The sequence below is a fragment of the Periplaneta americana genome, chromosome 7 (genome assembly GCF_040183065.1).
Source record: "Periplaneta americana isolate PAMFEO1 chromosome 7, P.americana_PAMFEO1_priV1, whole genome shotgun sequence".
Classification (NCBI taxonomy): domain Eukaryota; kingdom Metazoa; phylum Arthropoda; class Insecta; order Blattodea; family Blattidae; genus Periplaneta; species Periplaneta americana.
Genome location: NC_091123.1, coordinates 164,445,576 through 164,460,611, shown reverse-complemented (window position 1 = coordinate 164,460,611; position 15,036 = coordinate 164,445,576).

The window sequence follows — 15,036 nt, the reverse complement described above, 5'->3', positions numbered from 1 at the left end:
AAGTTTTATTCTATGAAAAATGTTGATAGGACTGATATTTAAGGATATACAAGACTTTTAAAATAACAATATAATACATGTTCACCGCCGCCTCAGATTATAGCGTTGTTGTTCCTGCAGTAACTCCTATGTGCAAAATATAAAATTGAGTAGGAAAAAACACATTTATTCATTCCATGGCAATGGTACATAGGAGATCGTGAATTCTTACATTTTCGAAAGAAAGAAATATAATTAAATACCACTATATATGCTGTATCACTATTTAAGTTATTTGAAGGGTTCAGAACCATAGTGGGCCAAGCGCCATTTACTGAAGACGTAGAAAACAATGGTTAAAATTAAGTTATTACCATAATTCAATGAAAACATATAGCAAGTAAAATAAAGTTTACACATTAAATCTAAATTATATGTCAATCTTCATTAAACTATGGTTGCATGTAATAACAAATAGGAAACACGTCAAAGGAATTGTCATTGCACCAAATGAGTGGTCTCTGGCTCAAAGTGATCGCATTTTAATTATTTAAATACGATTTAAATTAAGTAACATATTAAACGATTTATCCTTCTATCAAACACGAATGTTCCCTGGATCAAACGTCCTATTTTAATTATGTAATTACTTTATATTTATTTCTAACAGGTGCAGCGGAGCGCACGGGTACGGCTAGTTATATATATATATATATATATATATATATATATATATATATATATATAAATCACACATCCTATTTTAGATCATATACTCACTAACAAAATCAAAAGCATTGATATAATACGTTTGTAGGAACCCAAGTGTTTAACAAGCACTGCTTTCAACCATAGTACTAATATCTGCCCTAGAATTTATAACAGAATAATAAAGAAATACACACATCTATTTAATTGCAGGAGTTTGAAATATAAAAATGTATGTAAGCAATTTGTTATGAGTAATGATTAATTTTTAGATATTGTTATATTGTAATTTATGCGTCTACATTTATTATGTATTGAATCCTACCCTGAGCATAAGAACACTCTCTTTTAGGGGAGTGCTAGAATGTTGTAAATTTACTATTTCTTTGTATTGTATTTTTCTGGCAATAATTATTATTATTATTATTATTATTATTATTAATATTATTATTATTATTATATTACTTGAAATTAATCTTTCCCAATCTATTATATACGTCGAAATGAAGACCAGTAGGCGTTTAGCACGTGTGGAAGCTCTAAGGACTCGCAGGACGCATGCACAGTAAAGACATTTAGGTCGCTGGTAGCTGGAAAAATGAAGGGAACCATTCTACCAGCTACCAGCGCGCTAACAGGCTAGGTAGCATTCGTCCGAACAGTCCCTTTCTTGCACGCTTCCATTGCGTAATGTTCAGGCATTTCTTCTGACTAGGTAACCAGTCAGGCTACCAACCGGACTCCGTCTTGCACGTACCCTAAGAGACCAGCATGCTGACCCCTAATTACTAACTTAAAACTCTTATCAAAAAGTTTTTATTTATTCAATTACGCCACAAAATAATGTATGAACCGTTGGCGAAATTTTATGTTTAAATCTGGGGCCACTTGCACCCTCGGGCCAGAGGCCCTTGACAGCAACCCTGTAGCCGTCGCTATAAACATCTTCATTTCGCCCTCGATACATAAATTCCTTTTTTTAACTATAAACTTTCCATCGATATGGTATTAGATATTCGATATGATCTACTCGCGCTGCAAATCTGTAGGATTATTTCACTTCTACTCTGTTATATGAAGTTTGCAATAAATTATTAAAATAGTATATTATGCAACGAGCCTATAATGGTAGTAATTAAGACGCGATTATGTTTATGAAACGAGCGCAAGCGAGTTTCATAATTTTCATACGAGGCAAGTTTCATACGACTTTTTATGCTCGATCATATTTCTAACTTGAAATTATTCATAAGTATTCATGTTATTCTTATCTGACTGAGGAGCGGAACTGACCTTGTAAAATACCTCGTAAATTGTGAGATGTGCGCAGACGCGAATGTATTGATTTTTTCCGAGAAAGAGATGTCATTGACCTTGATATAATCCAGAGAGTAAAATAAACATTAATCTTGGTATAACCTTGAAATTGATTTAGACATTGAAAACCGAGATGACAAATTGAATTTATTTGAATATTATTTACAATTATTGGATTTCCAGCCTCCGTGACGTTTCGCTAGTTTGTCTTTCGATTGCATATCTGAGAATAATCGATATTTGCGCTTTCATATTGCTACAATGGTGTTTTCTGATTGGTGGAACACCTGAACTTTAATGAATAGGTGTACTTTAATGAGGTCCATTAAAGGCCTGCTACCAGGTGTATAATTACTACATTTCGGCATGGTCGAGCATAAAGTTTGCAATAAAATATTATTAAAAAATTTATTTCAATACTATATTATAATAGCCTGTCGATATGCCAGCTTTAAAACATCACAAAAGTCTCAGAGAAGATACTGAAATAAGTTGGGTTAAACGAGCGTTGAGGGACTTCCGCCGATTTTGGAATAGACACCGACCCGCTTAGGTTAATTTCAATTAAGAAACACGCCAAACTAATTATCTTTGCACCAAAAACGGATGCTCTCTGGACCAAATGATCGTATTTTATAATTATTTGAATGCAACAGAAGTCAGAAGTCTTGCTAAAATCGGCGGAAGTTCCTCAACGCTCGTTTCACCACAAGTTGTGTGCAGCATGATCCTTCGTAAAAGGTACGGCGCCTGGTGACGGCCATGTTGCTACACCACATATTTCTCCAAGGACCAAGAATGCATGGCAGAGCACCGAGAGACTTTCTAAACTTGAATTTCAATTCAATTCCCGTTCCGTCTCGAATTTCCATACATTCTCTTTTCTGCGCCAGACGCCTCCTATCCATCTTTCCATCCCTATATCTTATCTCTGCTTCCTTTGTCTTGTCGTTTACTTTCCTCTTGTCCTTTTTTTTTATTTCCATGCTTCAATTTCTTTATTTACGTTCTGCCTTTCAGAGACGTGTTGCACTTGAAACAATGGACGAGACATTCGCCTTAAGGCTGTTCGATCAACATAAAAAGTAAAAACTTTTTCTCTCTCGACCTGTCACATTTCCAGTCTATTTCACGAATTCCGGATACTCGTCTGAACTCGGAATTTAACTTGCAAACACGAGGCAAACAACACGCAAGTGTTAACTTTAAATACTCGTACAAACTTCACGATCTATTTTCATTCTTTATCATTTTAATGTAATCTGTTTCCTTTCGTGCATTTTTAGAGGAAGCAATTCTACATTTCTTGTTCTCTGATTCCGTTGTTTGCAACTAGATTTACCTTATGAAACTTTTAACTAGCTACCACATTTACCTTCCGATTTACAATATATATATATATATATATATATATATATATATATATATATATATATATATATATTATGGTGCCACAAAACATCACTTTCCACATTTTCGTGTGAATCGAATTTTTGACGTAGAATAACATTATCTGCGAGCCTGTGCTAGATACAAAATATAATTTATGCTGGTTCGTGACATAGTTAAATACCAATAACTCAGTACCTCTGAAAGATAGATAACAGAAACCTATACAGGAAATAAACAGTAAATAAAGATGCAACTTAATTTTTTTTACGAAACTATGAAAAGACAGAATTTCCGACAAGGAAACTGATACTGATAGTAAGTTTTTCTACAATACCGTATGTTAAATTATATATATATATATATATATATATATATAATTTGAACTGGTAATGGAAATTACGGGAAAACGGCTGGACGGATTTTAAAAAATGACCCCTCATTTTGAAGCTTGGAACTCAAAGTTTTTCGGAAAAGTAGTAGTTTTCAGTGAAATGTCAATTTTTAAACATAATTTTCCTATTTTTCAAAATTCATCTGTCGTCAGTTTTGAGAACTAGCTAATAGCATTCACGGCCGACTTGATATTCTCTTCGCTTTTTTTGTAAAGGAGAAGCGAAGCGAGCATCAAGTCGGCCGTGTCGCATTTCAGAATAAAACAAAACACACACTACAGTAAACAATATTACACGAAGGCCATGATCTGCAAGAATGCTGACATATTTAGAGCTCAAATTAAATTGGTTATTAAAAACTTAACTTATTAAAAACAATTTACAGGTTCGACTTTGTGGTGTGTAATTTTCTGGGTACAGCTGCGTATTGGATATTAAAAACTACAAAACTTGAGGTGGTTGGATGACATTATTACCATTAGAAATGAAATATTATTGTAGTTAATGCCATGATGTGACTATTTTTCATTAATTATACAGTTTAGTATTATATATTATTATGCTATATTGATGATATGAAAGTGAAACTTTTGGGGTTATATAAGTAGATGTAGAGAATAACTTAAATTAGATTTTGATTTCTATATTTTACTGAGTGGCGGCTATATAGTATATATAGTATATGTTACTGAAAGGTATAAAACTTATGTAAGATAATAATATTATTAAAAATCAAATATTTTTATAATCATTAATCAAGTGGGGTTGGATCTTTTTCATATATTTAATGGCGGTGTGGTGTAGATATTTATATGCATGGTTCTCTTCAGTATTGGCTCGAGAGACAGTATTTTTCGTTGTTATGGAAGCAAATAACTTTCCGACTGTCTGGTATTTTTCATTGAAAATAAATCTGAAAAATATGTATTTAAACGTCTAATGAGCTTAGTTTGCAGCATTTGCTGCACAAGCCACTAGTATATATATAATTTGAACTGGTAATTGAAATTACGGGAAAACGGCTGACCGGATTTTAATAAATAACCCTTCATTTTGAAGCTCGAGACCCAAAGTTTTTCAGAAAAATAGTAGTTATGAGTGAAATGTCAATTTTTCAACATAATTTTCCCATTTTCTAAAAACCATCTGTCATCACTAATCGCATTTCAGAATAAATCAAAACACACTCTCCAGTAAACAATTTTACACGAAGGCCAGGATCTGCAAGAATGCTGACATGTTTAGAGTTCAAATTCAATTGGTTATTAAAAACTTCAAGACTTACTAAAAATAATTTGCAGATCTGATTCTGTGGTGTGTAATTTTCCGAATACAGCTGTGTATTGGATACTAAAAACTACAAAACGTGAGGTGGTTTGATGACATTATTACCATTAGAAATGAAATATTATTATAGTTAATGCCTTGATGTGACTATTTTTCTTTAATTATACATATTAGTGCTATATTGATGATATGAAAGTGAAACATTTTGGTGTTATATAAGTAAATGTAGAGAATATCTTAAATTAGATCTTCATTTCTATAATTTACTGAGTGGCGGCTATATAGTATATATATATATATATATATTACATGTTACTGAAAACTATAAAACTTACGTAGGATAATATTGTTATTAAAAATGAAATATTTTTATAGTTATTAATCAAGTGAGGTTGGGTCTTTTTCATATACTTAATGGCGATGTGGTTTAGATATTTATATGCGTGATTCTCTTCAGTATTGGTTCGATAGAGCGCAAAAATTACAGTTCCTAAGGAAAGACCAAAAGGTATTACTTACTGATAAAATAAGAGGCCTACAAAATTTTGTAGTTTCCCGATTTCAGCAAGATCTCTTAGCAAGATAAAATGATTCTATCCTCTACATTTCAAGCTCTACATGCAGCAGCTATACCAAGATTCTATGTCTATTGTTCGAAAGCATAGCAAACTTGAAATTTTTTAAACTTTCGCCTACAATTCACAATGCCCTGAAATAGCTATTGCTTTACTCCCATATGAAAAATCGACTGATCGTCCTGACATTGTTACTTGCGTTTTCGCGTTGAAACTCAAAAACTGAAGGTGGATAGGTTCAAGAAAAAGTATTTCGCATGAAAAAACCATTCAGAGGGAGTATGTTTCATTATTATGGAAGCCAATAACTTTCAAAATATCTGGTATTCTTCAATGAAAATACATCTGAAAAATTTTTATTTGAACGTCTAATGGACTTAGTTTGCAGCATTTGCTGCACAAGCCACTAGTATAATATATTAATGCTAATTTAAATAAATTCTAAATACATAGGTTGGAAAAAAAGTTATGGCAACACTGCTGTCACGTGACGATGGTGCGTTCGAGAGCTGCCAGCTGTGTGGACATGAACAAGGACTGTTAGATGAGTCAGTGCAGCCAGCGGCGACAGTACTCTGTCAATCTACTGCAGTGTGTAGAACATTCACTTTCATAGGGATAGTGCGAGCGCCCTAAGACCACGTTTACAACACTAGAGCAACGTTTCTGGTTCAAAATTGAAGTGACACGAGGTCGTAGTGCAAAAGAATGTTTTCAGGGACTGCGTGAAGCATGTGCCGATGAAGCGTTGCCATATCGCGCAGTGGCACGATGGGTTAAAGCGTTCCGGTAAGGCAGGGATGCCATTCAGGACAACCTTCGTACAGAACGACCCCGCGTGGAGGACAACATAGTTCAACTCCTTGCTTCCCTGTTGGATGCTAATCGCCGATGGAATGCGCGTGAGTTAGCAGCGGAAGTCGGAGTATGTCACAAAACTGTGCTCCACATTCTGGGTTACCGAAAAATTACAGGGCGTTGGACACCCCATGAAATTTCCGAGGTTTAACGATGGCACCGCTATGCAGTCGCACAGGCCTTGTAGGATCGGTACCAAAGGAAAGATGACGACTTTCTTGGACCAATCGTCGCTATGGACGAAACCTGGGCTCGCTCATACGAACCAACCAAACTTGAAACGCCAATCAAATGAATGGAAGCATCCAGGTTCTCCTCGTCCGAAGAAAATGCGCCCTACACAAAGTGATGTGAAGGTGATGTTCATTATGGCGTATGACATTGATGGGGTAATACTGCACCACGCTGTACCTCCAAGGCAGACGGCAAACTATCTTTTCACCAAAGTGGAAGAACCACTGCGAGGGACCCGATACAATACCAGAGATGAACTTATCCGTGCTATAGGGCGGTCAATACGGAACATCAACAAAGATGGACGCGCTGATGGTGTACGACGCCTTCCAAACATTTTGCAAAAGGCAATAAATAAGGTACGTAAATGTTGTACCCCTGTGAATAAAGCCATGTCAGAAGTATCGAACTGTTGCCATTACTTTTTAACCAACCTTAGTATCTACTATATCTAATACGTTATAATTTTTACTATAGATACCGGTACTTCAAAATCATATCATTATAAATGTTAAGTAAATATTTTGCCAGCAGTTGTGACGCATTCTGCCTTTTCAAATAAAATATACTTACTTCTACTTGTAAGGTTTTTTCTTGTAGAAGAAATTTAGAAAGAGGAAGAAAGAGCATTAGACTAATATTACATGAAAAACTGCTCAGGTTACCAGATGACAAATTTTGGAAAACATACAATCACACTAATCGAAGACTGAAAACACAACACGGCTTTCTACAGAAAGATCTGAAGACAAAGTACCAAATTAGCAATACACCCACCAGAACCATTATTAAAGCAGCAGAATCCACTTCTCAAAAAATACACAGCATACTCACTATACCTGGAAGAAGCTATGATCAAGAAGGGAACAACAATAGACGAATTGAGAATCCTAGCTCTAGAAACACTGCATAATAAGTATCCGAAAGAAAACTGGTTGCATGTATGTACTGGGTGTTCATTTCAAAGTGTGCCATGACGTCACTGTTGTTGGGTCACCGATTTGAAGCGAGTTTCAGCTTATATGTTAGAGAAGTTGCCTATTATTTAAGGCGTTCTTCAATCTGAACTTGAGAACGTGTACGGTATAACTTGAACGTCGTAGCAACAGATGACGGTCTGTACGGCCTGTGTGCTACCATAACCTCTTTCGAACTGTGTTTTGCGCCGGCAAGTCGTACGCAAGGTATTTGTTATCATCGGTTGCGTACGGTAACATTCCACAACACAAATCAAATGCTCCGTGTCCATGTTGACCGTCGAAGTTAATGTCAACAAATACGTAAGTAATCGTCTTAACCCTCTCCCCATATCCCGACAGTACATATTTCCAAACAGTTCACATTCCTGCCACTACCGGCGTTACCGTACGTATCGGTACGTACTCTTCAGAATGAACGCCGTACTTGCTAGGCAACTTCTCTACCTCATAGGTTATACACCTCTGCGGAAGTGTAGGAAGATTGAATTCACTAGGCTCATCGGCTAGCCACATGACGGCATACAGCGAGCCATGACACACTTTGAACTGAAAACCCAGTACTGATAGCTCTATCACGCAAATGCCGAAGCAGGTATATATAGCAACATCTTTGCATTCTATGCTCCAGTAGGAACATACAGATCAGCTTACGACGGAGAAGTTGCAGCCATCAGCATTGCTCTAAATCAGTTAATGTGTCACCAGGAAAAGTTTTAAAAGGTAGTAATCCTGTGTGATATATAGCAAGGCTTACCAAACTACGGCCCGCTGGCCGGATTAGGCCCGCGAACTACTTTTGTTCGGCCCATTTACTAACTTGAAAAAAAAATAAAAGTCAATAGAAAAAGATTAATTTATTCACGAATTTCGATCGATAAAATCAAATCAGAGGCCCAGATTCTTAAACAAATTGTTCATATACTATGGTAACAATATGTTGCTACAATACAGGCTACTGGTTGCAAGCGTTCAGCCGCTAGGCGGCCGTGGGTTGTCCAGCCCAAGAGCGAAGTGTGGCAACAGAGCAACCAGAGATTGCACCGCTGTAAGCTGACAACAGCGATTTCTTTCGGCACACGCTCACATCTATATATATAATTTGAACTGGTAATGGAAACTATGGGAAAACGGCTGGACGGATTTTAATAAATGAGCCCTCATTTTGAAGCTTGGAACTCAAAGTTTTTTTTCCGGAAAAATAGTAGTTTTCAGTGAAATGTCAATTTTTAAACATAATTTTCCTATTTTCCAAAATCCATCTGTCGTCAGTTTTGAGAACTAGCTAATAGCATTCACGGCCGACTTGATATTCCCTTCGCTTTTTTTTTTTTTTTTTTTTTTTGTAAAGGAGAAGCGAAGCGAGCATCAAGTCGGCCGTGTTGCATTTCAGAATAAAACAAAACACATACTACAGTAAACAATATTACACGAAGGCCGTGATCTGCAAGAATGCTGACATATTTAGAGCTCAAATTAAATTGGTTATTAAAAACTAAAAATAATTTACAGTTTCGATTATGTGGTGTTTAATTTTCTGGGTACAGCTGCGTATTGGATATTAAAAACTACAAAACTTGAGGTGGTTTGATGACATTATTACCATTAGAAATTAAATATTATTTTAGTTAATGCCATGATGTGACTATTTTTCATTAATTATACATATTAATCCTATATTGATGATATGAAAGTGAAACCTTTTGGGGTTATATAAGTAGATGTAGAGAATAACTTAAATTAGATTTTGATTTCTATATTTTACTGAGTGGCGGCTATATAGTACATGTCACTGCAAGCTATAAAACTTACGTAAGATAATATTATTAAAAATCAAATATTTTTATAATTATTAATCAAGTGGGGTTGGGTCTTTTTCATATATTTAATGGCGGTGTGGTGTACATATTTATTCAGTATTGGCTCGAGAGAGAGTATCTTTCATTGTTATGGAAGCAAATAACTTTCCGAATGTCTGCTATTCTTCGTTGAAAATAAATCTGAAAAATGTTTATTTGAACGTCGAACTTAGTTTGCAGCATTTGCTGCACAAGCCACTAGTATAATAGAAATTTGAAGTGGTAAACATTATCGAGTTAAGATTAGTATTAGCATTCTGAGTTAATCCACAAGCATTTACTAGTAGTTCTTACAGCGTAACTTAACTTTAATTATGGCTCGGTAAGAAGAAAAAAAAACAGAGAAAATGGACAGTGAATGTTCTGTGTTTAAACAACAATGGAGATTGGACTATTTTATGATTAAAACTGAAAATAAAGTAATTATGCCTGATTTGTAACGAATGAGTTGCTGTCTTTAAAGATATCAAACTTTTTTTTTTTTAATTTTCACAATTTACGGGGAAGTTACGGGGTGATAAATTTGAAGCAATGAAAAGTGGACTATCATCTTAACAGAATATTTTCAAGAAACAGAGATCAGACAATGGAGCAGCAACAGTGGCTAATTTCGCATGAACTGGCGAAAAGGGCAAAATCTTTTAGTGATGGTGAATTTATTAAATTGTGAATGATAATGGCGGCAAAGCAGATTTGTCCTGAGAAATTACATTTATTTAAGAATATTAGTCTTTCAGTACATACAGTTGCTCGTAGAGTGGAAGATATTGCCAAAAATATAACTTGCCAGTTGAATGAAAAAAGAAAGCAGTTTGAACGTGTAGGTTTTAGGTCAATAAAACACAAAGGTTGAATACTAACGTTATTTATGAGCTTTGTTTATTAGACTTAATTTAAACTTATGTGACTTAGCCCGCGATTCTTTCTCGGATGGTTAATGTGGCCCTCGCTATGAAAAGTTTGACAAGCCCTGATATAGAGTGTTAGTTACAGCTCGACCAAGTTGAGTCTGCGAGCCGAGAGGGGAAGTTGGAGGCAGTTCTGTAGTGAAAGGAGGCGGTAACGAGAGGAGACCAGTACAGTCTCATATGACGGCAAAGTTTCCCTACTGTGCTTCAGTTCATAGAGCGGTAACAATTTAAGACGCTTTGAAATAGACTGTACTTCTACTTCTGCTTGACAGTGAGGTTTGGCGTTGTGATTGGCAAGTGTGGAGAAAGTTGCATGAGGGGGGAGGCTGGGAGACAGCGTAACTGTTGCCTTTATCTGAAGACAAGGACAAAAAATGCGTGCGCTCCGTAGTGTATTTTAAACGACGTGCACACGTTGAAATCTGAGCGTCAAGTGACCTATGTGGCAACTGTGTTTTGCCTCTAAATTCCATCCCGATATCCCCACTCGCAGACTTGATTTGGACAAGCTGTAGGAGGCCGGAGGGAAAAAGGCCTTTGGGGAGACCGAGACGTAGATGGGAGGATGATATTAAAATGGATTTGTTGGAGATGGGATATGATGGTAGAGACTAGATTAATCTTGTTCAGGATAGGGACCGATGACGGGCTTATGTGAGGGCGGCAATGAACTTCCGGGTTCCTTAAAAGCCATAAGTAAGTAAAGCTGAATGGCACCATTAAATTCTGGGAAACATTGCAGTACAAGAGGCGCCGTCTCTGACAAATCATGAAGCCTGAGTGGGTCATTTGGTCTGTCACCCTCACGCCAATTTAAGCCTCCCTAGTCGCATTGGAGCCGAGAAGCAAAGTAGTAGAAATTTTATTGCCTATTACTTAATTAAATTGCTTCCAGGAGTTGGCAGAAAAAGGATCCTCCCGTCTACTGAAGCCTCTCCCATCGTCGGTAGGTTTTCACGGAAATGAGCACCAGACCGCACTATTGGACTCCGAACGCTGCGACTCAATTTATTTCTGTGCGCTTCGCAACTGCTGCTTCGCACACAACATACAGGCAGAAATTATATCGGTCACATTATAGCACTAATACCTACAGACGTTATGATATTGTTACTGATCTTCTTCCATACAGAAGCTCTAGTTACGTGAAATTAGTCCACCAACTCTAGATCTCATTGCTTGTAAAGTACAGGATGAAACGGGATCGATTTAAGAGGGGATTCTACGATTCCCGGACATTTTGTCATAGGTAAAAATACCACGGACATCTTGTCACCGATTTTTTACCACAGAGTTATTATGTCACATCGGAATTAATGTCATAAGGAGAAGATTGTCACATGGCTGATTCGTCATGGGAATTTGACGTCACAGCAGAATTTGTGTCCTATGTGCAGCATTGTTATGGCGTATAGAAACTTTTAAATAAACATGTAAATCTAGTATATTTTACAAAATATAACAAAATATATCACTTTACTGAAATTTGTAAAGAAACAGGTAAATCTATTGCGAGTATTAGATATTTTACAACGTATACAAAATATATCACTTTATTGAAATTCGTAAAGAAAATGTAAATCTATTGTGAGTATTAGATATTTTACAAAATATACAAAATATAACACTTTATTGAAATTCGTAAAGAAAATGTAAATCTATTGTGTTAGATATTTTACAAAATATATCACTTTATTGAAATTTGTAAATAAACACGTATTAGATATTTTACAAAATATATGACTTTATTGAAATTTGTAAAGGAACATGTAAATCTATTACGAGTATTAGATATTTTACAAAATATACAAAATATATCACTTTATTGAAATTCGTAAAGAAAATGTAAATCGATTGTGAGTATTAGATATTTTACAAAATATACAAAATATATCACTTTATTGAAATTCGTAAAGAAAATGTAAATCTATTGTATTAGATATTTTACAAAATATAACACTTTATTGAAATTTGTAAATAAATACGTATTAGATATTTTACAAAATATATGACTTTATTGAAATTTGTAAAGAAACATGTAAATCTATTACGAGTATTAGATATTTTACAAAATATTACTTTATTGAAATTCGTAAAGAAAATGTAAATCTATTGTAAGTATTAAATATTTTACAAAATATATCACTTTATTGAAATTTGTAAATAAACACGTATTAGATATTTTACAAAATATATGACTTTATTGAAAATATATGACTTTATTGAAATTTGTAAAGAAACATGTAAATCTATTACGAGTATTAGATATTTTACAAAATATACAAAATATATCACTTTATTGAAATTCGTAAATAAAATGTAAATCTATTGTGAGTATTAAATATTTTACAAAATATATCACTTTATTGAAGTTTGTAAATAAACACGTATTAGATATTTTACAAAATATATGACTTTATTGAAAATATATAACTTTATTGAAATTTGTAAAGAAACATGTAAATCTATTACGAGTATTAGATATTTTACAAAATATACAAAATATATCACTTTATTGAAATTCGTAAAGAAAATGTGAATCTATTGTGAGTATTAAATATTTTACAAAATATATCACTTTATTGAAGTTTGTAAATAAACACGTATTAGATATTTTACAAAATATATGACTTTATTGAATATATATGACTTTATTGAAATTTGTAAAGAAACATGTAAATCTATTACGAGTATTAGATATTTTACAAAATATACAAAATATATCACTTTATTGAAATTCGTAAATAAAATGTAAATCTATTGTGAGTATTAAATATTTTACAAAATATATCACTTTATTGAAGTTTGTAAATAAACACGTATTAGATATTTTACAAAATATATGACTTTATTGAAAATATATAACTTTATTGAAATTTGTAAAGAAACATGTAAATCTATTACGAGTATTAGATATTTTACAAAATATACAAAATATATCACTTTATGAAATTTGTAAAGAAACATGTAAACCTATTGCGAATATTAGATATTTTACAAAATATAACAAAATATATCACTTTATGAAATTTGTAAAGAAACGTGTAAATCTATTGCGAGTATTAGATATTTTACAAAATATATCGTTTGATTCAAATATGTAAAGAAACAGATAAATGTATTGCGAATATTAGATATTTTACAAAATATAACACTTTATTGAAAATTGTAAATAAACAGGTAAATATATTGCAAGTACTAGCCGTACCCGTGCGCTCCGCTGCACCCGTTAGAAATGAATATAAAGTAATTGCATAATTAAAATAGGACGTTTGTTCCAGGAAACATCCGTGTTTGATAGAAGGATAAATCGTTTAATATGTTATTTAAATTGTATTTAAATAATTAAAATGCGATCATTTTAGTCCAGAGACCACTCATTTGGTGCAATGACAATTCCTTTAAGATGTTTCTTATTTGTTATTACATGCAACCATGGATTAATGAATGTACAAAATAGCCTATTAAGTTTTCTGTGCATAAGAAGCTATTTTAATCTTACTTGTCCTCAATTCACTCAGACGTTACTGTAATAACATTATAGCATTATGTCCATCTAGAGAAACTACACTTTCCAATGGTGAAATGATAATTAATTATACAAATCGGTTAATGTAGCATCCGATATTACTTCATACAAACACAGAAACATTCTCTTTAGGCCATTTTTAATATCTTTCGATTGTTGTTGTGAAAGGTCCCTTATAGAGGAAGTCATTTGTTCTTATTTCATTGCATCGCCTTAGATGGCGTTATTTTAATTTCAAAACTCATTTATCTCATTAAATATCAGTTCTATCAAAATTTTGTAAAGAATAAAACTTATCGGAAATCGTTTTAAAGAAACCTTTGTTATGTAACATTTAAAAAAAAATAAATAATAAGCGAGATATTTCGAGTTATTTAATTCAGACCCCCTTATACAACCCCTTTCAAATAAAGTATTTTGAATGCCATATAGCCTACAATCTAAGTTACAACGAACTTAATTTATATTCCAATTTTCATATAAATCGGTTTGGCCATTATCGCGTGAAAAGATAACAAACATCCAGACAGACAGACAGACAGACATACAAACAAAAATTTCAAAAAAGCGATTTTCGGTTTCAGGGTGGTTAATTATATATGTTAGGACCAATTATTTTTGGAAAATCGAAAATTACCAGAAAAATTTCGGCTACAGATTTATTATTAGTATAGATATAGATTATGTCACTTCTTCCAAGCACTGCAGAAATATAACATAACTTTTATTCCTTCGATGAAGCACCATTAAGCAGGAAAAAAATTGTCTTTTTCCAATGTTTGTAACAGCAGGAGAAAAATGGCTGATTGTTATACAAGTAGAGAATCAAATAGGAATAGATTTATTGCAAAATGAAGGGCGACAATTAAGAGCGAAGGAATAAATGTCAAAAACCGATAACCATACATAGAAAATAAGAAATAATGGACAAAGAAAGAAAAATGCTTAAATTGAAGCAAAAGAGGAAAATTGAAATATAAGAGAAAGAAATTAAAAGAAAAGAAAAAATAAGTAAATA